The sequence below is a fragment of the Phyllostomus discolor genome, chromosome 8 (assembly GCF_004126475.2).
Source record: "Phyllostomus discolor isolate MPI-MPIP mPhyDis1 chromosome 8, mPhyDis1.pri.v3, whole genome shotgun sequence".
Classification (NCBI taxonomy): domain Eukaryota; kingdom Metazoa; phylum Chordata; class Mammalia; order Chiroptera; family Phyllostomidae; genus Phyllostomus; species Phyllostomus discolor.
This window is the reverse complement of record NC_040910.2, coordinates 19,467,512-19,493,030: the sequence shown is the minus strand read 5'-3', so window position 1 is coordinate 19,493,030 and position 25,519 is coordinate 19,467,512. Positions and strand designations below refer to the sequence as shown.

General features: G+C 42.4%; 1 protein-coding gene and 1 long non-coding RNA gene across 7 annotated transcripts in view; one reads left to right on the top strand and one right to left on the bottom strand.

The window, feature by feature from the left end:
• Positions 1-14,150: 14,150 nt before the first annotated feature.
• Positions 14,151-19,577, bottom strand: LOC118501940. Its single transcript, XR_004904593.1, has 2 exons — positions 19,207-19,577; positions 14,151-15,655 (listed from the first exon to the last, which is right to left on the bottom strand). It is a non-coding gene; the product is annotated as an uncharacterized LOC118501940 (long non-coding RNA).
• A 56-nt stretch (positions 19,578-19,633) lies between these two features.
• Positions 19,634-25,519, top strand: part of FBXW7 (F-box and WD repeat domain containing 7) — a 169,400-nt gene continuing 163,514 nt past the window's right edge. For all 6 annotated transcript variants that reach the window (XM_036031901.1, XM_036031902.1, XM_036031900.1 and 3 more), the window contains exon 1: positions 19,634-20,756. The gene's annotated coding sequence lies outside the window, so the exon portion shown is untranslated. The remainder of the gene's footprint in view (positions 20,757-25,519) is intronic.

Genomic DNA, 25,519 nt, shown 5'->3' with positions numbered 1-25,519 from the left:
TTCTTCATAAAAATGACAGGAAGCTTGTGGTTTCTGAAGAGTGTATAACTTTTTCTATCTCTGTTTTAATTAAGCATATAATACATTACAGAAATTATGAAACATTTGGTAAAAGATAAAATAAATCAGGTGTAATCATTCCCCATCAGCCCAGCATTGTAAATCTGTTGTATTTTCTCATATGGTTATTGTTTCCTAAATCTCAGTGTACACACATGTTTTCTTCCTAAATTTTTTCTTTGTTCTAAAACAAAAGGCAAATAAATAAGAGAATTTAAGGTAGACATAGATAATAAGAAGAAAATGAAGGAGAGTAATGCAGAGCGCGGAGTCAGGAGGGATCTCACAGAAACACTGCCTGAGATGGAACCTGGCTGGCAAGTAAGGAGCGGCCTTGTGAAGGTCAGCCAGAACATTCCTCACACACAAGACAACAAGTTCAAGGACCAGGACGCCAGGACAAGAATGACCTTTGTTTGAGGAACAGAAGGTGGCCAATGTGGTAGAGCAAATGAGCAAGAAGAGCATGGCGGGAGCTGGGTTGAGGGAAGGGGAGAGAGAGGGAGAGAGAGAGAGAGGGAGAGAGAGAGAGAGAGAGAGAGAGAGAGGGAGAGAGGGTTTTATGGAGGGGAGAATCCTGTGGGACCTCACAGGACATAGTAAGATTTTTTTTCTTGGTCTAAGAGCAACGTGAAGCTACTGCAAAATTTTAAACAGGGCAGTGAGATGTCTGATTTAGATTTTTTAAGAATACTCTGGTCACCAAAGACACCGTACAGAAATTATTTCTTAATGAGTGAGAACGAAGGCTGAGGACAGACTCCCAACTCGTGCTGCCTTAACCGTTGCAAACCAGGTGTCGGGAACACTCCTGTACTGGCAAGCGGAGAGGTTTAGGGAGGGCTGTATACCCAGGCGCCCAGGGCATGTCCTCAAGTCTTTCTTTTCTCATTCTCTCCTGAGTTGCCTCCACCCTCTTCTTCTGCACTTCCCCACCCAGCCAGCAGGGGGGACAGCTGCCAAAAGCCCAAGGTCATTCAAAAGGAAGAGAGAACATCTGTTTACTTTCACTTTGGAAAAATCTGTGAAAGGACTCAAAGTGGTCAGGCAAAAAAAGTATTCTTCCTTAGACCAATTTCCATGCCCAGGGGGGTGTTACATTGTCACTAGTCTGATCTGAGTCATATGCTCACCAGTTAACAGAGAGGAGGTCGGGCCACCAGGATAACACAGGGTTGGGAAAGATTCTCCAAAGGAAAGGGATGTTGTTATCAGAAGGAAATTGGTAAGCATGCTGGACAAAGGAGGGGAAAAACTCAAAACAATAGCTGCACTGCGTGGTCACTTGATTTACGTGGTGAGCTAATTTTTTGCTGAATAATATCCCACCATATGTGTTTCATTCATCCATTAATTTTTGTTCAAGCCACCATTGAAAAGTTCTGGGCCAATTCCTTATTGTTATATAATTGGTTGTTTCCAATCCTTTATAATCATAAATAATATTCTATGACTCTCTTAGTTCATATGACTTTTTTCTTGAATTTTCTTCATCTTCAGCATAAGGACCCTGGATAAAAAAAGGGCATGAGATACTTTTTTACTCTTAATACATTTTGTCAAATTTATTACTCTCTAAAAGGTTGTGTCACTAGAAATGCACAGCATGTTTATTTTTCCGTTCCCTCCACATTAATAATATCAGAACTCTTTAATATTGCCAATTTAATAGGTGAAAATGATGGGGTTTTTTTTGTTTGTTTTAAAATCACAACTACAAGTGAAAATTTCTGTTTAAAACTAATTGCCCTGGCTGGTGTGGCTCAGTGGATTGAGCACCGGTCTGCAAACCAAGGGGTTGCTGGTTCAATTCCCAGTGAGGGCACATGCCTGGGTTGCAGGTCAGGCCCCCAGTGAGGAACGCATGAGAGGCAACCACACCTTGATGTTTCTCTCTCTCTTTCTCCCTCCATTCCCCTCTCTCTAAAAATAAATTAATTTAAAAACTAATTATAGCAGCTCTTCTGTAAATGTTCCGAACATGCCCTTTCCTGAGTTTAGTATGATCTTAGTTATTTTATAACTATTTATCCGAACTCTTTAGAGGTAATAGTGTCTTTCCGTAAGTGAGTATTTCCTAGTTTTCTGTTTGCTTTTTGTAATTAACTTTCAAAATTATGGCTGTTTGTACATTGTCAAATTTTTGCTTCTTTTATTGGTTTCAAGCTTGGAAATTCATACTTTTCCAGAGGCTTGAAAAATACTTAATTCTTACCTCTGTTAGCTTATCTAAAGTTTGACTTTTCTTTTTCCTCTCTTTACATATTCTAAAATTTATTTTTTATTTATGATGTGAGATGAAGGTATGAATTGATTTTTCTTCCAATGACTAGCTCTCCAGCCCATTACAATTTACGGAATGATTCTTCCTCCTCAATTGATTTGTGATACAACTCCTGATGTGTATTTTACACAATGTAGAATACATTTACGGTCAGGTATTCCATTAAGAGGTTTTTCAGTTCAATCCCCTACTAGTACCACAAACTTTTAAATCTTGTTGCTTTATAATGTTTTAGTATCTGGTATGGTTAGTTCTCTACTTCATTTCTCTTTAGAATATTCATGTTGTTTTCATTTGCTCATTCCTTCAGATGAAGATTAGGAAAACCTCCAAGTTTTCTTTTCTGTTTTAAAGATCCTGTTGAGCTGTTGACTGGAACTGCATAAACTTTGAAAATTCCTGGAAAATATCCGAAGGCCAGTAGGTTCAGTGTTCACTGCCATCAAGTAGGTCAGGGTTCAGGTGACTGTTCTCTGTCTAGTTCATTGTCTTTTTGAGAACAAAATTCATTTGCACAAGGAAGAAACTTCCTATTCTCATAGAACTGTTTGAACTTTGTATTTTAGGAGACACTTCTTTTGTGGCCGATCTCAGAATTGAAGGTAGGACTTAAATAAGTGAAATTTTGCGAGGGCTAAAATTCTTACACTTTTTTGTCCTTGTTTAGTTTTAGTGTTTGTATGTATCTTTTATCACTTACAAAAAAGACTTAGCTTCAGAATGGGAATTTCTTTCATTCATTGAATTCATGGTACTTCTCAAATTTATTTGAAAATTTGAGATCCATGCACCACTTTTTCGGAGAGCTAGCTACCTGGTTTGCTTAACCATTAGTGAGTATATTACAGATAGTGGGATCTGAAATCTTTGTCTGCTAATCCTTACTTTTTAGCTGCAGGTCCTGACACATAATAATGGTGCCCCGTAGACCTTTTTTCCCCTAATTAATAGATTGTATTTTTTAGAGCAGTTTAAATATACAGAAAAATGAGCGGAAAGCACAGTGAGTTCCCAAACAACCCTGTGTCCCCTCTTATTAATGTCTTGCATTAGTGTGACACATTTGTTATAATTGATGAGCCAATATTGATCCATTACTATTAACTTCAGTCTATAGTTTACATCAGGGTTTAATCTTTGTTTTGTGCATCTGATGGATTTTGGCGTATATCTAATACCATATGCCCAGCATTGCAGTATCAGACAGAATAGTTTCCACTGCCCTAAAAGTCCTCTGTGCTCCACCCACTCATCTCTCTCTCCCTTCTTTCCCCCAGATCCCTGGCAACCATTGATCTTTTACTGCCTCTGTAGTTTTCCCTTTTCCAGAGTGTCATGCACTTGGAACCATACAGTACATACTCTTTTCAAACTGGCATCTTTCACTTAGCAATATTTGTTTAAGATTCCTCCATGTACTTTCAGAGCTATAGACTTTTATTTTATTTTTTAATTATATTTATTGAGGTGACATTGGTTAATATAACTATATAGGTTTCAAATGTACAATTCTATGATACAGAATCTGAATATGATCTGTATATTGTATTGTGTGCTTACCACCCAAAGTCAAATCTTCTAAGGCATTAGACTTTTAAAAATTTACCAGCAATCTGTATGAGTTACCTACTATGTGCAGGCAGAGTGATAGGAGCTGGGTATACTGCAGCAGACAAGACAAGAAGATCCCTGTCCTTGATCAAAGCTCCCCAAAAGTCATGTGTATTCAGTACCCAGCAACCACAGCTTTCCCTAGGCAACAAGTACTGGGCCTATTATTTTGAAGGTCTTCTCTGAGGAGATTATTTGCTTACGCATCAACTGTGAGGAGACCGATGTACCCACAAGAGATTTACCGTGTTCCTGACTAGCCAGTTCCTTGTCCTGAGTGCAACAGCCCTGCGGTTGACAGGGCAGATCCTGTTTTCTTTCTTTTTCCAGAAAGTTGAATTTATTGGGGTCATATTCATAAAAATCAAATAGGTTTAAGGGATACAATTCTGTAGTGCATCATCTGTATATTGTATTGTGTGCTTACCACCTCAAGTCATGTCTCTTTTCGCTGCTCTAGCTCTTGATTTTCTTTTCTTTTTTTAACAAAGATTTTATTTATTTATTTTTAGAGAGAGGGGAAGGGAAGGAGAAAGAGAGAGAGAGAGAAACATTAATGTGTGGTTGCCTCTCATGTGGCCCCCACTGGGGGACCTGGCCCGCAACCCAGGCATGTGCCCTGACTGGGATTTGAACTGGCAACCCTTTGGTTCACAGCCCGAGCTCAGTCCACTGAGCTACACCAGCTGGGGCTCTAAATCTTGATTTTAATAACATTTGATGAAGCCAGAGAAAGGCAGTTGCCCCAGAAGGTGGTCCCCTCTTTTCCACAGCCTGAATCGTCTCTGGATCTTCCTCTCCACCAAATGACTAGCATATATAAATTTATTTCTGCCTATAATCAATAATAAAATCTAAAATTATAGTTAAACTTTCCAAAGATAATTTATGAATCACCAGTAATATTGATGCAAATGAAGATACAAGGCATCCTCCAAGTCATTAACTGGTTCCTTCCCCCGAGATAGGCAAGATGCACCTTATGTGCGCTAGTTTCCACTGGATGAGCAAAATGAGGAAATCTAGTCCAGGTTCCAGTCAGTTCTGTCTCATTAAAAAATATTTCTCATTTTAAGGGGTTTTGTTGTTGTTTATTATTATTCACTCTTCAGATTGAACTAAATCTTCACTACAATAGTAGCTTTAATTTTTCAGTGAATGTGGAGCATAATTTATCTTAATTTAAGGAACAAAAATGTATCCTTTTACACAGGGAGTAGTTATTTTAAGCCATTTGAGTTCTGCTTGTATTTATTGTCTGATAAGACCAAATGGTGTTAAAAACAGATGATATTATCAAACAGAGTAGTGTTACATATACAATTAGAGACAACACTGCCAAGAACATAAAAATGTACAGCAGATCGGTAAGTTATGTTAGGGTTTCTTTTCCTCTTTAAATGTTGAGGTTTTCTGTATTATAACATGTATTTACAGAGTCATGAGAACCAAACCGGTTTTAACCGGATTAGAAAATAGACTGCACATGATGATATCATGATGCCTGAAGAAATGAATTGGATAATTCTCTGATTAATACATGAGCACAATGGTGATACTGAGTGGGATATGCTATTTGTCACTGAATACATTCATAGACTTTATTTTAAAGTCTTTGGCCCACAAAAGAAGGATCTCAAAATGGCTATTTAATCACAAAGAACATGAATGCTCACAAACAATTCTTTTTGCCCCAACTACTGTAAGAAAGAAATCTATAACTGGAAGATAAGAAAATCTGGAAAGGGGCTTTGTCCAATACATAATTTTATGTCACAAATGTGCATCTGGGCTTGGCAGGCTAGCTCAGCTGGTTAGAGCATTGTCCCCATACACCGAGGTTGTGGGTTTGATCTATAGTTAGGGCACATACAGGAATCAACCAATGAATGCATGAATAAGTGAAGTAACACTCTCTCTCTCTCTCTCTCAAAAAGAAAGGATGTATATCTCTCTATTGCAAAAAAACATCTACATGAAGAAACCGATGGTTCCAAGTGCTGGGAGGATGCGGGGCAAATGCAACTGTCGTGAACTGCTCGAGGGAACGCTGAGGGATATGAGCATTCTGGAAAACAGTCAGCCATTTCCTAGAGTTACACGTGTACCAGCCAAATGACCCAGCCATTCAACCCTCAGAATGGACCCAACCGTAAAAAGAAAGCGTATACGTTAGCAACACGTGAATATCTCATCTGCCGTTAACTTTCTCTTAACAGTTTTAACATCCGTTGGTAATCTTTGCTTGAATCGATTACTTCATTAGATTTTTCTAAAAACTAGTTTTTTAAATTCTAATAATTTCTCATTGCATTAGCTGGCTTTCTTCTCGATCAACTGAGAAAGAAAAGGTTTTGAAGGAAGCAAATTTCCTGTCTCGTTCCCGTGGACAGACTCATGCGCATCCTTCAGGGCTCTGCTCAGTGGGTCCTTCTTCTGAAACCCCGACCTCCTTCTCCTTCCTAATTTCCTAACTGCTGAGACTGTTTTTAGTCCATATTGCCAGTGTTACCTCTTTCCATTTACTCTTCCATTCAAAAACACTTACTGTGTCCACACCATGTTTTAGGTAGTGTTTTGAGCATGGGACGCACAGCAGCGAATAAACCAGTTGAAGTGGGCCTATATTCTAGTGCATGTGTAGGAAGGAGACTATAAATACATAAATAAATATAAATGTACTAGAATGCCAGGTGGAAGTACTACTGTGAAGAAAAAGAAAGCCATGGGAGAAAAAGGTGAAGAAGGGGTATGTGTTACTCTAGACCGGAAGTCAAGGAAAGAATATCTGACAGCCATTGGTGACCTGCCCAGATCTTCTGGGTCTTCTGGAATCATCCAGCATAAGTCAGGCTTATTGGAAACACCTGTGACTCCTTCCTGTGCCTGAGGGCCCTTCTCTCTATCTGCATGTGGGCAGTGCTGCCCGCCCCCCGTGGGGGACAGTCCTTAGCCAATGGCATGTTGGAGCTCAAGGACAATCATTCTAGCTTCCCTGTGTCCGTGGGTGGGTTGACTTTGCAGGGCTTTGTCTCCCAGAGGTCCCTGTGGGAATGAGCCCCAGTTGTCCTCAGTGTATAGTGCTCATGACGGTGCCCTGTGTGGTTGCCTCACTGGCTCACTTCTCCATCCTCTAACAGTACTTCTTGGTATTTACATTTTAAACATCCTTACACTCACATCCTGTTTGGCAGGAACCCTGCCTAAGTCAGTAGGTCCTAAAAGTGATGCAAGGAAGAAGGCCATCAGAATAGCATTAAAGAATTGGATCACTTGCTGGTCAGATGGCAACAAAGACCTCAATACTATTGGTCAGTGAGGCCATGGTAACCCCTGGCCTGCTGTGGTATCTCTGGAGCAAAGAATCTTTCTTCTTACCGGTGATGAATTGGGATGGTGTGCAGGTATAAGAAATGCACTGGTCTAGAGATATGGGTGGGTGGGCCCAATGGTAATTATTAGAGTTTTGGAGTTGGTTTGTTGTTGTTAACAGCTAGAGGAGCCATGGAAGAAGAAAATAACAGGCTCAGCTGAGGTAACCACTAATTTAGCACATGGGTTGAAAGAAAGCCAGAAATCTTCTACTGCATCTCTTAAAGGCAGTCTCATCTCCTGCAGACAGATACAGACTGAGTCAAAGCATGAGATCTCCAGTTAGATTTTAAGCACAGCAGAGCTTCAAAGGAGGTTGTATTGACAGCCCAGAAGATTTCCTATGCTGAAGTCAGGGACCTGAAAGGGCATGAGAGCTTGATGGGGATGTCTGGGTGGTTGGGATTGAGGACTTAACTCCCCAGATTCCTAAGAATATCTGAGCCAGAACTGTCTGCAGTTCTTCTTCTTGCTGGAGGAAACCACTCGCCAATTGCCTAGAGACTGTGCAAAGGCCTTAGTTAGGGCAGATACCTTGCAATATGATGCTTGTCTGTAAGATCTTTCCTTGCCTCTCTTTACTGCTTCTAGGCCAAAAATTTAAAGTCTTATTATGAGCCAAGTAGAGAAATGCTGCTACGTGAAGAAAGGACTATTTACCCAAAGCACCACAAAACTTGGTGAATATGTACCAGCAGAAACTGGGAGAATTTACTTGGATCTTAAAGGTGCCAGATTAGGGAGGAGAGATGGTAAGTCTGGATAGGGGAGAGTTTATTAGTATGGGTGCGTTATCCAATGACTTAAGACAATATTCTAGCAGAATGCCTTGAACTGTATCTAGTATTTCTCAGGAATGATTCCTTGAATCTTGAAAACAACAATGAGATGGAGATGCTGGAATTACTTAGAAGAAAGAGGAGGAAGGGGGTGAAAAAAAATCAAACAGGTTAGAATGAAGAATGCATTTATTATGTAATATCAGAGGAACTACTGGCCAAAAATGTTCCCTGGTGGGGCTCAGAGGACATTCCATTCACTGAAGTGATAAGGAATATGCTAGGACATTCTGAGAGGCTCGGAACTGCTTGTCATCTAGATTGAGACTGATAGTAAGAGATGCCCCAGAGTCAGTGGGAATAATAGGATTCCAGAGGCCAGACTGGCAGCACTAGGCTGTCAGGGGTCATGGAATATAATTACGGCCACATACATCAACCTGAATAAATCTTAGGGATCTATTGTTGGGGGGAAATGTGAGTCCCAGAAGAACACATGAATTATTTAGATTTTGAAACATGCAAAATGTTTGTGTGTGTGCGCGTGTGTGTGATAGGTTAGTAAACACATAACTAGAATAATGGTTCTTGGAGGAAGAGGGAAGAGAATAGGGTCAGAGGGAGGTATATAATAGGACTTCTAAGGTATTGATAATATTTCTAAAATATCCTTCTAAAGCCAGATGACGAGTTACACAGGTGCTCTTTTTATTGTTTTTCTCTAAAAACATTATTATACATTTGCAATGTATTCAATATGTTACAAACAGGCTTAATGAAATAAAGCCTTGCCATAATTCCGTGCTGGCTGTGACCCACGGCACAGAGAGTGGAAGGGGCAGGCGTCGGTCCCGGGGTTGGCAACAGACAGCTCCAAATTCAAGCCACTTATTGGCTGCACAACCACAGGGAAGACTGAGTCCCTGAGTGGTGAATTTCTGACCGGTAAAATGACTTTAATCATATCAGTCCAGCAGGGTAGTAGGAATGATTAAATGAGATATCTTACATAAAACTTGTAGTCAGTGCCCAACACATAGTAGGTGCTTAAGAAATAACAGTTACTGTTAAATAACTTTGCCCATGTGTCCCATTTTTTCCCTTTTAGAGATTTTCCATCTTCTCATTTGACTTCATTCCACTTAATTATTTGCTGCAAGCGAAGCATGATGCTGGGTAAGCTATGCCTTATTTTAAGTTTTCAAAATACCATTAAGTCATTTGATCCTGTCATTCAATCCTCAGTACCTAGTACAGTTTGGTCTCCCCCATAAGTATTTGTGTGTGAACAACATGCTGACACAGATATGTTATGATTTTTCAGGCCATGACAATCATCTGTTAAATTTCTATTATAATTTAAGATGATCTCAACCCATACATGCACACATGTGCCACTACCCCATGCCCTTCATTTTAATACAGTTTTACCATAATCTTTGATATTTTTCTCCTCAGTTGTCTCAGTTTTCTCCAGGCTAATTTTCTGTTTTGCTTTCACATTAGACTTCTGCAAATGTCTGATGGTCCTTGGCCTGTCTTCTGCTTTACCCTGCATTGTACCGTCAGAGGCAGCCGGTGATTTCAGCTTTTGACATTTTCCAGAGTTCTGCACCAAGAATCGGCTAGTTATTGCTGGACACTCTGCTGCAGAATCTTAAAGCATACAGCTTCCTTTTATCTTCGTTATTCCTTGTCCATCTACTTTCCATCTTCTAGAAATTTCCTGGACACCTCTTTTCTCTGTCATTTCATCTCACGTTCTCTTATACTTTTTATGCCTTTTTAATTCCTTGCCAGTGCAACACACATTCTGAAGTGTGTCCTTTATTTTGCTATAAAGGATGTTACTGGGACAACTGATGAAATTTAATGGCGGCCCCAGGATTAGGTAGTGTGGACTATCGATATGAATTTCTTGATTTTGATGCTGTGTTGTGATTATGTGGGAGAATGTCCTACTTACCCCACCTTAAGTATTTGGGAGTGATGGGCTATGAGGTTGGCAACTTGTTTCCAATTAGTTCAAGACGAAAGAAGTTCTTTACGCTGTCCTTGAAAATTGTCTGTTTCAGATTGTTTTAAAAGTAAAAACAGCACTTATTTTTGTTTTAAGAGGGAAGTGGATATTTAATCATTCTTACACACAGGTCTAAAAAAAGAGCTTAAAATGTCACTAGTAAGATGTGTTTTGCAATGATGATGTAAGAGACGAACACCAACCATCTGGAGATCACGATTTGCTTATTAAAGAATGCTCCTGAATTTAAATTGCTAGAATTTTTAAACTACAAGAAGCGAGAGAGAGAGAGAGAGAGAGAGAGAGAGAGAGAGAGAGAGAGAGATCTACATATTACTGGTATTTGTGTGCAAAACAATGGGGAAAATTGCTATCTAAAACAAAACCCAATGGTAGCTATTTCTGGGGTTTAGATAGTGACATTTCATATCTGGGATAGATGGTCATTTTAGAAAAAAATCTTGAAGGGTGATATGGGCTGGAGGTTCACATGTCGAAATCCTGTTTCCAACCTGCCTACCCCGTGATGGGTCCAAGAGGCCAGGCCTTTGAGAGGTGCTCGGGGTTAGATGGAGGTCATGAGGGCGGAGCTCTCCCAACCTGGGTTAGTGCCCTTCTAAGAGTTAGGAGGTGCTATTTTTGCTGTCCCTCAAGTGAGGACACAATGCAAAGTCAGCAGTCTGACTCAGAAGAGGGGTCTCACTGGAACTCCACCACGCTGGCATTTTGACCTCAGACTTTAGCCTCCAAAACTATGGGAAATTAATTTCTGTTGTTTGTAAGTCACCCTGTCTGGTATTTTCTTACAGCGGTCACAACACAGTAAGGCACAAATGGGTCAGACACTGCTGGTATCCTACTCCTGATCTGTTTTTTTCCACTGTTCTTATAAACAGGATTCCAACCTCACTTCGAGCAACAATGCCTAGCTTAAGTACTTCTCAGCCTCCTTCAGATCTTGGTGTGTCCCCAGGGCGCCGTGCGGTCAGTAGGACGGGACAGAAGTGTGCTGGAGACGGTGGGAAGAGAACCAGCTTTCCCTCAAACAGGCGCCGCCGCCACTTCCTCTTCCTTCCAGTCTGCACTGCGGCTGTGCCTCCGGAGGAACGGCAGCCTATCTGTGACTCATCGGGCCACAGGCTCGATGACGAAAGTCAGCATGACGTGGGCAGCAATCTAAGGGTGGCTGAGAAGGAAAGAAAAACAGCCTGAATGCTGGATGGCATTATTGAGCTGCCGGCCAATCTTGGGCTCCCTACTAGTGTATTTTTTATTAAGAGAAACAATGACCCCTACACATGTTTATGTCGCTTGGATGTTCTCTTATTTGCATCTGTATACATTATTAACAGCAATTTCGATGCGCTTTTTTTTGGTAAAAGGTTGAAATCCAGGAGAGTTGAATTAAGCAATAGAGTAAAAGGAATCTTGCATTTAAGGAGATTGCTCTGGAGATCTGTGAGGAGCATGTTGCCGTTGAGAAGCGAATAGAGAGTGGTAGGAAGAGTCTGGAGACATCATCAGTGAGAAATTCCCCAAGGTCGCAAATGGCCAATGGCTTTAGAGAAAGCAATATTGAAGTTAAAGTTGTTTCCTCTGATAGAAGTTGGTTCTTATACTATAATAATTTGTTATCTTTCCACCTAAAAGTTCACTATATAGAACAAATGGTTTTAGGTGGACAACATGAAATAATAGTGTCCAGTATGGAGCAAAGTATTAAAATTATTTGAGGTTGACAGGCACAGTGGAGAGAGCTGGCTTTGAACTTTTGGTAACATATAAGATGGTAGGTCTTGACATTTCATTTGGTTCTAAAAAGAAATGTCAGCCCTGGAATGAAAGGCCGGAGATCCAGAGGACAGCTTCATCTTTGAAATGGAAGCCTGTGTGTTGAAAAGGAAGCCTTCAACGAAAACCTGGCAGGTGCTGACATTCCAATATGTGGCACTTCTTTCGCAGAAGAGTCAGCCCCTAAGGTTTTAGTTTCCTCTTCTCTGAAAGTTCTTTTATAGTTTGGATTGGAACTCGGAGCTTACGTTTCTATAAAAAACAGTAACCAAAGGGAGTTGCATTCTCCTGTTGGGTCACAAAGGCTGATAAAACCCAACCCCACTAGACTAGAATACTAACATAATGTCTTTCTATTCTTTGTTTCTAAATGCAAACTTGGTATTAAACTCAACAATTTCACACAATACCACTCTGTTGTTTGCTTAGGTCACTGTCTGATTGAGGGCGGGTAGCATTCCTTCAAGCAGCAGCTAAGGACTCTGGACTCCTAGCATGTGATCCAATGATCTTAACATCTTTGCTTCTAAGCATTGTTGACAGGTTAGAATTCACAAGCTGATTATCTCATGGGAGGCTTTAAGGATCCAGCCTGGGAGTGACACACACTATTTCTGCCCACATTCTACTAATCCCCTGGCCCCAGCCTCACTGCAAGGAAGGCTGTGAAATACCACCTTCCTCCATGTCCAGGAACAGAATGGGGGAATGTAGCCATCTGTACCTACTCCGCAGGGTTTTGTGAAGACTAAATAAAATAACTGCACATTGTAGGTGCTTGACAAATGTTACGCCCTTTCCTCCCTTTGGACTCAGGTATGTATACTGTAGGGGTGGCAGGCTGCAGTTGTGGTGGCTTCTGGTGCGAAAGACTCCTAGCGAAAAGGTTCTGGTACAAGAATCAGGTAACAGATTCTGGTGGAGCTCAGCCGAGGTCATGGGCAGAGAATAAGAGAAGGTATGAACGGTGAAGTCCCATGTTCTTGAGTGGGTTCCTGGGAAGTGAGGATAAACAAGGAGGGGAAAGCGGTAAAAAGGTTTTGTTTGGGGAAAAAGATGGAGGGCATGGTGGGCAAAGGTGGAAGGAAGCAGTGTTTAAGAAACCGTACAGGTTACTTTCAGCAAATAATGGAGTGCCCAGTATTTCAGTGAGCGACTCCCTCGACCACTAAAATTGCATTAAGTGATGTCAAAGGTAAGTGAAAAAGCTACTGAAGAGAGATCATTCCTAACTAAAACACACATAATGCTCTTAGGAGACTTAAAATACATTGAACAAAAGAGAAATGATATAATGTAAAGCAGTTAGTTACTTTCAAATATTGGAGTCCAGTGTTGAGTTTTTCTAAAAATATTTATACTTAAATGAATGAAGAATACAATATGTGAACCTTGACTGGATCTAGGTTGGGGGGGGTTGTGGCACAAGCTATCAAGAATATTGTTGGTATTTTTACTTAAAATGTGCTGAGTGCCCTGGCTGGTGTGGCTCAGTAGATTGAGTGCCAGCCTCAGAACTGAAAGGCTGCTGATTCAATTCCCAGTTAGGGCACATGCCTGGGTTGTGGGCCAGGTCCCCAGGAGGGGGTGCGAGAAAGGCAACCATGCAGTGGTGTTCCTCTCCTTTTTTTTTAATGAATAAATTTTTTTTTAAATTTTATTGTTGAGTACAATTTCTCTCCCTTTCTTCCTCCCTCCCTTCCTCTTTCTAAAAAGAAATAAATCTTTAAAAGAAATTGCTCAGAGAGTAGATCTTAAATGTCCTAAGGGGAAAAAAAACCCCAATGGTAATTACATGAGGTGATAGCGTAAACTAGGTGTTGTAATCATTTCACACTATGTGCATATTTCATATCAACATGTTGTACACCTTGAACTTATACAATGTTATTAGTCAATTATATGCCAGTAAAGATGGAAAGTAATATTATTGGGACAATTAGGAAAATTTAAATAGGAATTATATTTTTAGAGATGTTTAATTTTCTTAAGTCTGATTGAAGGCTGGGGTTAGTTATATCCTTTTTCTTAGTTTACACCTGCTAAAGTACTTGGCAGTGAAGCGCCCTGATGCTTGCAACTTAGTTTCAAATGGTTCAGAAAAAATTACATAATGCAAATGTAGCAAAATCCAGGTGAAAAGTGTGTAAACACACATTATACTACTCTTTGAATGTTTCTGTATTTTTCAAAATTATCATGATAATCTGACAAATGGTAATAAGATCCAAGGTTTGTAGCATGTTGTCATTTATTTGCTTATCAAGAGAATAAAAGCAGTCAGTCTGATTCGTTGCCTACATCATCAGATATGTTCAAATGGTTTTAGATGACAGTAAATGGTGTGAAGTCCCAAGCACGGCATGCACTAGGCACCAGACTGCAAGCTCCATGAAGCCAGGGTATGTTTTCTTCTCACCATTTTATGTCCAGCAAGCATTTGCCGAGTGCTAAGAAATGGTAGGTGGCAAGTTTCTGTTCACTGCATGGTGAAGTACATGTGAAAATTCTGTTTATAATACATATACTAACACTTTTATGGTTTCTATAGGACACTGCTTTTTGGAAGTTAACACAAAAAATATACAATTAACGTTTATGTATTTAGTACCTTCAGAAACTCCCTATTTTTAGTTCAATGACCTCAACTTTAAATTTCAAGCCAGAATACTGTAATGCCTTTCCTCTTCAGAGTTGTTACATCTAAGGCTATGTAGTTCTTTAAGGCTGTTTTGACTCAATATTTAATTTAAAATACTAGATTTTATTAGATAAAAATACTTTGTGACTATTAAACTTTGTTAAATTAACAAAGATTTCGAGTGACTCAAAGTTATTTTTTTCTACTAAAACTAGTCATCTCCTATCATTCACTTTTAGAAACAGTGTTTGCAAATCCAGATGATAATAAAGGTAACACAGGGGCAAGCTCATCAAACAGCTGGTAAATTCCCCAGGTTGATTTGACCTTATAATTACAAGTGTTAAGTTCTGATACCCTCCAGCATTTCAAACCACATTATGAGATTATTAGGGAGCTGATCATCATCATGGGCCTTTGTCAACCAATTGGCACTGTTAACCTCTACCTTCTTTTTTGTAACTCTTTTCTCAGATATGGAGGAAGTATGGTAACTCTTTGTACAGGCAAAGGGCCCGAGTGACAGACAGGCTCTAAGGAATAAAGGGCAGAGTGAAGAAACTTTATTTTACTTTTTTCCAACACCATTTATTCTTTCCTAGCCTCTTCCACCTCTACCTGCTCCCCTTCTCCCCACAATCACCACACTGTTGTCCAGGTCCATGAGTTCTTTCTTCTTTTTTTGTTCAATTCCTCCACACCCCTCGTCCCTCAACCTTGTTTTTAAAGCAAATTCCCATGTAATCCCTTTTAGCTCTGTCATTTATATTCACCTTTAAAAATTTTGTCTTTTTATTTAATATCAATCTTAATCTGATCCTAAGACGGTTAGGTTTAACATTATCTTATCCAATGGTAGAATAAGAAGCTTGCCATGCGGAAGCGAATGATATTCTGAAGACCGTGGGAATTAACTGACCTCGCTGCTCCGGAAGACTGAGCACTGGCGTGGTATAAACGCATGCACACTCTATCCGAAGACCTGGGGGTGGAGCTCAGGCTTCCTATTGCCTTGTTCTCCTATTTGCTTGTTACGTGGGGTAAGTCACTTAATTTCTCGGGTCTTATCTCCCTCCAGTTTTAAAATATCACTGACTCTAAACAGAGGATTGACTGATAAGAAAATAATAAAAACAATCAAACAGTAATGTTGGGACAGTCTGCCAGGCAGTAACATGTGTGTTATTATTTGAAATTAATGAGTGAAATTAAAAAATAAAACCCCAAACTATATATTTTAGCAGGAACTTCAGGAAGAAAACAAAAAGCCATTGTGACTTCATATAATGAATGAAACTGGGAAATGAAAAAAACATCTGCGTGTGGGGGAACAATTTGTTACATAGTTCCCTATGAAATACAAAGCAACAAAGAATAGGGTTTAGTTACATAGATGCAAGGAAGCTAAATCATTAACAAATGACACCGCATCAGGCATCTCAGAGATTAGGCCTGAAAAAGATAAATACACTTCACAAGAGAAATCCAAATGGCTAGTTGATATATGAAAAGGTCCTCAACAGCATCAGTCATCAGGGGAATGCAGGTTAAAAACACAATGACAGAATACAGGACACCCACCAGACGGGCCAAAACTGAAAAGAACAACCAATACTGAGTGTGGTTGAGGATGCACAGCAATGCGACTCGTGTATTAGCTGGTAGGGTTATGACACTTTAGAAACAGGTTGGCATCATTTATTCAAGTTTATGATACACATGTCCACTTCCCGGTATATACCATACAGAAAATGATATAGACATGATGGATCACATATATGAAGAATGTTGACAGCAGCATTTATAACCATTCCAAACTAGAAACTCAGATATCCCTTAATAGAATGGCTAAATAAACTACGGCATATGCTACAATGGAACACTGTAATATTTAGCAATTAAAATGAACAAACTAGTCCTGGCTGGTGTGGCTCAGTGGATTGAGTGCCAGCCTATGGACCAAAAGTCACCGGTTTGATTCCTAGTCAGGACACATGCCTGAGTTGCAGGCCAGGTCCCCAGTTGGAGGAGTGAGAGAGTGAACAACACATTGATGTTTAAAAAAAAAAATGAACAAACTAAAGCTGTATGAACAACCCAAATAGCATACGGATAACAATGCTGAGCAAAAGCAGTAAGTATAATAGCTTACATATTATGTTGTTCCATTTAATAAAGTTCAAAAGGGCAGAACTAAATAAAATATTGTTTAGGGATGCATGCTTGTGATAAAATAATAGAGAAAAGCAAAGAAATAATTACCACAACAGATAGAATAATGGTTATCTTCAAAAAAGAGGGAATTGCATTCAGGAAAGTCAGCAGGGGAGAATTCTGGGGTGCTGGCAATATTTCATTTCTTAAAAAAATTTTATTTTATTTTTAGAGAGAGGAAAGGAGGGAGAAAGTGGGAGAGAAACACCAATGTGTGGTTGCCTCTCGTGTCCCTTACTCAGCACCTGGCCTACAACCCAGGCATGTGCCCTGAATGGGAATCGAACTGGCGACCCTGTGGTTTGCAGGCTGGGGCTCAATCCACTGAGCCACACCAGCCAGGGCCAATATTTCATTTCTTGACCTGGTTGGTCACATGGAGGTTTCTCTTATAATTACTCCTTATACCAAATAACTCTTTATGTATTTTAATGTATATTCCAAAATAAAAATTCTAAAAGTAATTGAATACTATAGATCGCATTTGAAGAAATTTTGCAAGATAATTTAGCCTATGAAATCTTTCATAGTAAAAACCACTGATGTGGGATAATCAAACAGATTAATTTCCCATAAGAGCTCACTTCTGAGTTTAAAAGAGGCCTATACAAATATCCCTTTGTTAGATCTTAACATAGCATATAGATCTTTATCAGAGACAAATAGGTGAACCAGGGAAAAATCTGCTACGTAAAACTTCAAAGTTTTTTGAATTTTGAATGAACTAGCTGTTTTCTCCTCTGGATAAATAAATAAATGAACTAAAGAGCTGCAGACCAAGCTGGACATGTATGAACTTCCTCTTCTCCAGGCACCAGTTCCAGCTGTTTCCTCCAGTTATTAGGTTGGGTGGTGAGGTGGGTGGATCTTGCCCAGTAAGTGTAGTGCAGCTGTTCCTTCTTGCGTAGGTGGCAAAGTTGGCGGAGGGCTCTCCTGAGAGCTCTTCAGCACTAAGGCTCTAGGGTGGAGCCACAGCTCAAGCTGCTGAAAAACCCCATCTGGGACACACTTTTTCTGAGGTATCCTCTGCTGGGTTGCAGAGCTCTGAGGTTTGCACTCGTTTTATTCAAAACCCACAGAGGTTCTGGGTAAAATCTGAGGTGCTCAGCCTCACACAATCCTCTAAATCTGTGGATTTTATTCCTTCAACTTCTATCAGGAAATGAGGAACACAGGCAAAACCTGTAAGATTTGTTTTGCAGCCATTTGGGCGTATCACTTGATCTGATTCCCTGCGGGTCTTATTTGGAAGAACGTGGACATAGCAGGTTATGAAAAGGCAGTCAAATCCAGGGTAGCTTAGGTAAAACAGTTAATCTGGCTGTTGGGATTTAGGATCAAGGGCAGATGGGCAGATGGCACTTTGTGAGTCTCTTTTTGCTTCTACAACATCCCGTCCCCATCGCCTTTTCTGCAGCACTTTAATGAAGATGAACCTTTGGATTTATCCAGTTAAAGTTTCCTTGGTCTACTGTTTACATATGGTGGTGGCAGTAGTGGCAGAAACCCCGAGCTTCCCTAGTGTGCCTATTGAAACTTGCTCTTTATCCCCTGAGGTGGAAAGATTTGGAATATCCACTACTGCCCCTTCCAGAGGAGGTAAGGTGTGCCAGGGCGCACTGGCAGAATGGTGACATCTGCGTTCTATCATCAGCGCTGCTGCTTGTTATCTCATTCTCACACTGTTCACCACGGCAGGTCCAATCAGAGGAGTCTGGTCCTTTTCTCTTCAAATTTCTTTTCCTAGAGAACTACACGTTCAACGTCATGAGTTTTACTTGAGTTTACTTCCCAGGATAACACTTGTATGGAAAGCTGCACACCAGTTACAATACTTATTTCAGAAAGGAAATAGCCTTTGAGTCAGGTTGGAAACACAGGCCACAATTTCTTGATGACGGTAATGTACACCGATATACAACCGAGGCCAGTTCTCCAAAGTTCCAAACCACGAGCACGCATGATTACCGAAAGTGAGGCACAATTAAATTCTCCCCCTGAAAAACTGTCAAAAATCCTTCCACAATCTCTGGGAGGTTGGCTCTCTTCCCTCTCCCGGGCAATTCACCTCCTTTTCCACTAGTAAGACTCAGGTTGTGACTCGATGCTCAAGCTGCACCCTATCTCCTTTTGGGGGCAGACGGAAAAGGGATGTACTGCGGCTCTCATCGTTACAATGCTATGCAGTTAACACAGCGCTAGCACTGCCTCCACTCCTTTTGAGTCCCGCGAGTGTTCATGCATGCATTCATTCATTCATATAATAAACGTCTACTGGGCTGATGACACGTTATCCGGCGCTGGGTCTCGCCCCACACCACGGAAAGGGTGGGGCGCTCGCTCCCCGAAACAGGTGCAGCGAGGGGATCAGTCTGTGGGAAAACTTCTCACTCAGCACAGCTTTCAAAGGCTTGTTTGGGGCCAAATGCCTCACCTTCAGGTGGTGCGCACCCGAGCGTGGCCGCGCGGCCTGGGCCTCCTCCTGGCTCCCAAAGGAGCAGTCACCACCTGCCCTGAAGGAAACCACAAAAGATGAAGCCCTCTCCGCTGCCCCCGACTCGGGGGTGAGATAAGGCGGCCGCTTAGGCTCCACTCGGCTCCTCCCCTTCCTCTCTTCAGTTCTGACGCGGCCGTAGAGGCGGCGGCAGCGGCTGCGAGTCCCGCGGCCCGCGGCGCACCCACCCGCTCGCGGAACCCCGACTTCCTCTTCCTTTGGCGCGTCATCAGAGCGCGCCAGAGTCGCCCGGGGCGGGGTGGTAGGAAAGGGGAAAAAAAGGCCAGCGGAGCAAGCCTCCGAGCGGAAAGAAGAGGGCGGGGGGAGGAGAGCGGTTGCTAGGTTACTTGCGTCATCGGCCCGCGCCGCTTTCCTCCCGCCCCTCTCTCTGGAGTGAGGCGAGAACCCCGCACAGAGCGAGCGAGACAGCGATCTGAGCTCCGGGCGCTACCGCCGCCGCGGCCGAGAGCGTGAGAGCCTGGGAGCGTCCGAAAGACCCCGCCCCCGTGCACTGGCTGCTGCCCAGACCTCCGCCCTAACCTGGGCTAGTGGGAGCGGCGGCCACCGCTCTTCTCCCCCCCTCACCTTCCCGGCCGGCAGCAGCGGCTGCACACGCCGGAGCCCGAGCCGGAGCCGGCGGCTGGGGGGCAGGGAGGCGGCTACCTCGGGCCGGGGGTAGCCAGCTGCTCCGCGGTGAGAGGACGCTGAGAAGGGGCCGGAGCTCCTGTCTGGTCCCGGGGCGCGTGGCGAGGGACCCCCAAGGTGTAGGGAGGGGGTCCCAGCCGCAGCGACACATGCTGGAGCCGGGAGCGGGGGCGGCGCCGAGAGGAGCCGGCCAGGTCCCCCACCTCGCCGCTGCCTCGGCCACCTGCCCGGGGCCTTAGCATCTCGCCCCGGAGTGTATGAGTGGGGGCTTCAAGCTCAGCAACCACCCCCGGCCGGGGGGCGGGGACCCCGATGTGAAGCGGCGGCCGGGGCGGCGGGGAGAGCAGGACCGGCGCCGCGGTCCTTTCCTGACCTTCCCCCTCCCCTTCGCCCCCTCGGGGGTCTTCGCCCTTGGCCAGTCGCCGGCCCCCCGGCTCCTCGGCAGGACTCCAAGAGGAGTTCTTAGAGCCCCCTCCCCCGCCCCAGCCCCGAGGGCGGCGGGGCCGGGGGCACCCGGGGGGCCGGCCGCTGCCTCCGCCCAGAAGAAACTTTATAAAAACAAAATCCGGAGCCTCCCAAACGTGACCGTCCCGGGAGAAGTGGCCCAGGACGGGCAGAAGACAGCCTGAAGAGACCCAGGAAGAGGCAAACAGGAGGTAAGCGGGCCGCCGCCACCTCTGCTCCCGCAGCGCGGAAGAGACCCGGTGGCCGCCTGGTGGAGCGACCCGAGCCCCTCTTCTTCCTCCGCAACGCGCGGGTCGGAGCCTTCCGCAGCGGCAGCAGCCTCAGTCCGGAGGAGGAAGGGACCAGCCCCCTTCCCCAGCGCCACGGCTCTTCTCAAAAGTGTGAGTGGCCCCGGGCGAGGGATCGAGGGGTGGGGAGCGGGAAGCTGCCGGTGCGCCCTCCCGGAGTTTTGCTGGTGGTTTCCCAGAGTGCGGGGAGTGCACGGACGAGAGGAGGTACCTGTAGTCCTCGCGGCGGGAGAAGGCAGCCTGTGTCTAACCTTTTAGCTCTTCTACGTGTAACGCTCGAGCTGACAGGCTTCTCCTGGAGGAGCTCTGTCCTTCCCCAGAGTGGACACTTGCACCTTTCTGTCCAGTAATTGACAAAAGGAAATTGGGGAAGCCGGCGCATATGTGCACACAAAGGACATCGCTGCAACACACCTTTTCCTGGCGCCTCGGGTGTGAAACTGCACTGTCGTTTGTCGTTTCTGTTTCTGGGCAAGTCCTGTTCGGGGGTTCTCAAGTGGGAACCTCTTACCCTCCGAGCCCCAGGAAGGAAAATACTTATTTTGGGGGGTGCACTCTTCCTTGAAGAGATTTTCATTTCAGTACCTATCCGTACAGGAGTTTTTTTTCCAGCCTCCTCATTTCCTGGGTGCAATTCCCGAGTGTCAGGAGGACACTGTCACAGACTTCAGTTACTCGAGATTCTGAGTTCTTATGAATCACAACTTAATTGGGGGAGAGCATTTCGCACTCTACCCAGTGTATAAAAGTTGTTATTTCGTACCCAAATACTTAATTAAAAATTTTTTCTTGAGTAGCATATGTCCTGATTGCCAGCAGCACTTTTTTATTTGGCAGAATGACTTGAGACTTAGGACTTGAGACTTGAGACTAATAAGAATGCTTATTTGAGGTTCTACTCTGTCAAATGAGAAACTTGATATTTAATATTTTGAAGAATGATTTTTTTCTTTTTATTATTTTAGAGGCAAAATCTATAAAATCTTTGATTTGTATTTTAGGTATCTTCTTAGGGTGCCAAATTAAGGTGCAAGATAGTAATTAACATTTCATATATTTCTATAGACCTCAAGGCTTTGGCACAGGATGGAATTTTATCTGTTTAAGAGCAAGCATAGGGAGGACTGTGTCTGGGATCATGGTGCCTCCAGACACTGCGTGGTCTTGACATCTCTGAAGCCACTGCTGAGAGCAGCCCTGTGGGAGTGAATTGTGAGCCTGGGGTTACTAACGCTAACTTCTCCAGTCAGGATCTTGATTCGGTTTATTTAAAACGTCCTCCAACAATGTTTCATCCTGTACTTCTTGTCTTTGGAAGTAATGAGTTCTACAGGCTTATCCCAAACTCGTCTCTTTAACATTCCAGGACATATCCAGACTTTGGGTTTTGAGAAATGCTAGAACAAGCTGGAGTTCGTCTTTTTCTGGTTTTACAGATTTTGATTATTTCTCTTTACCATTATCTTCCCTGACTCCTTATGTCTGTCTGTCTGACTGCCTTAGACTGATTTCCTCCGCTCCTTTGATCACTTTGCCCACCTCTGGAACTTGTCCACCTGCTTTGTCTTCATGTGCCTTGTCCTTGTTATGCTCTTATAAGGAACCGTAAGTTCTATTTACTTTAAATGGGTACTGACAGGAAAATATTGAGTAGTAGATGTAATGCTAGATTTGAAATCAAAAACAAATGTCTCTGGTTCTTTTATCTTCCTTTGTGACCTTGAGGAATTCACGTATCCCATGTTGTACAGAAACAGGAGGAAGAAAAGTCTAGTCTTCGGTAGGCTGTTTTTTGGAGGAGGAGGAAGGGATGACAAACCAAAACACTGTAGTTTGAGTGTAGATTGTTCTCCATCAAAGTCGTTTACGAACTCTAAGAGTTTTTACTGCTTTGACATAGATTGTTAAACATCATGATAGTGTTTTATTGCATACTTGGTTATGAAAGAAACAACATAGTATTTGGGGTCTCCACCTTCGAGATGCTTTACTTCTAGGTGACAAAGGCAGCGAATCACAAACTGCACGAAATTGTAGGAAAGGGGGAATGGACCACTATTTACCCACTGCCACTGTATGCCAGACGCTGTGTTTGGTACCTTGCAGATATGACTGTATTTGTACATTTTTCATTAGGGAGATGTTGGTGTTGAACTATGCAGAGCTAATTGGAATGTCTGCACCAAACTTGAGGAGGTCTGTCTAGAGAAGAAGTGTTTAAGACTTTTGAATTAGAGGGTGCAAAGGACAAATGTAATTTTGGAAGTTAGCTTTGTGGAAATATAGAGGGAAGTTGTTGAATAGGCTTTTAGGGTCCATCTGTGTTTGTGTAGATACATGTTTACAGATCAAAGAAGCACGTGGAAACAATGTATGTTTTAGGTGATTGAGGAGAAGCTGTGTTTTAGGCCATGAGGCATTACTTTTCTTTTGGCATTTTCTTTTTCTAGGGAACCAACAGTTTTACACCATGGTCATTGAAGAGCTATACAGATTAAGGGGTGAAGAAGAACATCCTTCCAGTATTTTAGTATGTTGCTAGTGGTTTCTTATAAAAAGTAATTCAGAAATGGGGCATTGTACTTTTTTTGGACCTTAAATTTTAGGGTATTATGTTGGAAATTGATGCAATATCAAGACAATAAACTAGTTAAACTAATGAGTGATATGCTGAAAATGTAGAGCTGGAAGTCTTTTTCAAAGTATTGAGGTTTCTCAAGAGTGCTGATGGAGAATGAAAAATGGGTATTTTTCCTTGGGAGGAAAGGGAATTTCTTCAAGTTACCAAAGCTATAGTGCGAACAGAGAAAGAATAAACTGTCCTTAAGATAAATGTTTTAAAAGGGGATAAGAACTGGAGTTGGAAAGGGAGGAACAGCCCTTAAACATGGCCACCAGTTCAGTCCTAGGGCATATGATTGCATATTTTGGACACAGCTGTGATAAACTTGTAGCGTGTACAGGTCCCCTGAGGTTAAGTTCAAAAGAGCATATAGGATTTCAGTGTTAAGAAACTTAAACATGAAAGGACAGATTTCTTTCACCATATTCGTGTTTTTAAAGTTTGCTCAGCATTATCATCCCAAGTTTGGTCTTTAACATGACGAAGTGGGGCTAAAAATAGCTGGCAGAGAGGGCTGCTTCCCTTGCTAGCGGCTGGCGTGTGTCTTTGTGTCCTGTACAATGGAGGGGATGTCCCTGTGTTGGCACAGAAGTGCCGAAAATCCCTTTTTTTTGAAACCCTTTTATGAAAAACCACCAAACAACTTGGCACTTAAAAAAATTCAGACACCTTTGAGGTCTGAGATACTGGAAGACTGTCTTTTTCTATTTTTTTTTTTTCCTGTGATGAAACCTGCAGCTAGTGTGGCTAGCATTTGGTGTTGACCCTGACAAGGATTAAGGGTTATGAGGTAGGGGATCCATATATCCCTACTTTGGTGCTGCTTAGTTTGAATTCCCTGCTTTCCTAGTAGCTTCTTTGGCCTCTTCTTAGGAGTGGTGATTCAAAAGGCAGGACCCTCTGGGAAAGAGATAGTTAAACAAGGAGCTGGATCCAGGATGAGGACACAGAGACTGGAGCATATACCGTATGGGTGCCTGCCCTCTGTACCCTGACTTTCCACAACAACTTTTTATGCAGGTGAAACCATGTTTTGATGAATTTAAAGGGCAGCCGTTTGGGGTTAACATGATTTTATTAGTAATGACAGTGGGAAAGGTGGCCTCTGGTAGTAGGGAGTGGTTATGTCATGTGCGCTGTGCTTTGGCAACTTTGGGATTGATATGGGAAGGTTAAAGAGCCTTGAGGGTGTGCAGTTGTGTGTTTTAGCACCAGATGACTGACCGCAAAGCCCTTTCCTCCGCCAGCAGCAGCCGAGTTCATGTGCTTTGGAGGTGGTTCTTGGAAAAGTCTTGTTTCTCCTCTGCTGTCTCATTGTGTAGAGGAGGGGTTGATAAACCTATTTTTTTTTATAAAGGGTCGATTAGTACATATTTTAGATTTTATGGACTACATTGCCTTTGTCTCAGTGATTCAGTTCTGCTCTTGTAGTAAAGTCTTCCATAGATAATAAGTAAGTGAATGAATGTGACTGTGTTGCATTAAAACCTTACATGTAAAAATAGGGGGTAAGGTGGGTTTGGCGTGCATTTTATGGACTCCAGGTGTAGACAACTGTCAAGTCCACCAACAGTACAGTATGAGCTTCATCTCTTACAAATCTGGATTGGCTGTTTTAGGTGGTCTTTCTTCTAAATGAGATGCGTCCCTTTGGGGTTGTTTTAATGTGATTCTGCCCAAGGCGTAGAGCCTACTGTGCAAGGCAGTGATGAGAACCATGGATGAAGGAGCAGTGGCAGTGCCATCTATAAAGGGGTGCAGCAGAAAGTGGGGGCTCCTTGTGTTTCATAGATACCAGAGTTGGCATGTGGTGATATACTGGGTATCATGGCCAGAAGTTGAAGGAGCTTATGGATATAATTCTGTAAGGTTCTGAAAATAAATTATAAAGTATTTACTCTAGATATAAAGTTAGAAGTGTTTATGGTTGGCTTGGATCAGATGAAAGTATTAACCAAATTATGAGAATGTTGAGGTTTGATACTTGTCTCCTAAAGTTGGAATTTCTTATAGTGACCAATTCAATGTGTAGAATGATTGGCTCCACAATTTTTGTTTTGTCAGTTTTAAGTACAACATTATATCTTAACAAATTACTTAAATTGTTTAAAAGTATACTTTAAAAAATCTTTGTGCATCTTTAAATATCCCATGGGTTAATTTCTTAGGTGAGTCTGTCTCACATGTGTTTTAGAATGGATAATTCATTCTGTGTAATTTTACACTGTAGCTA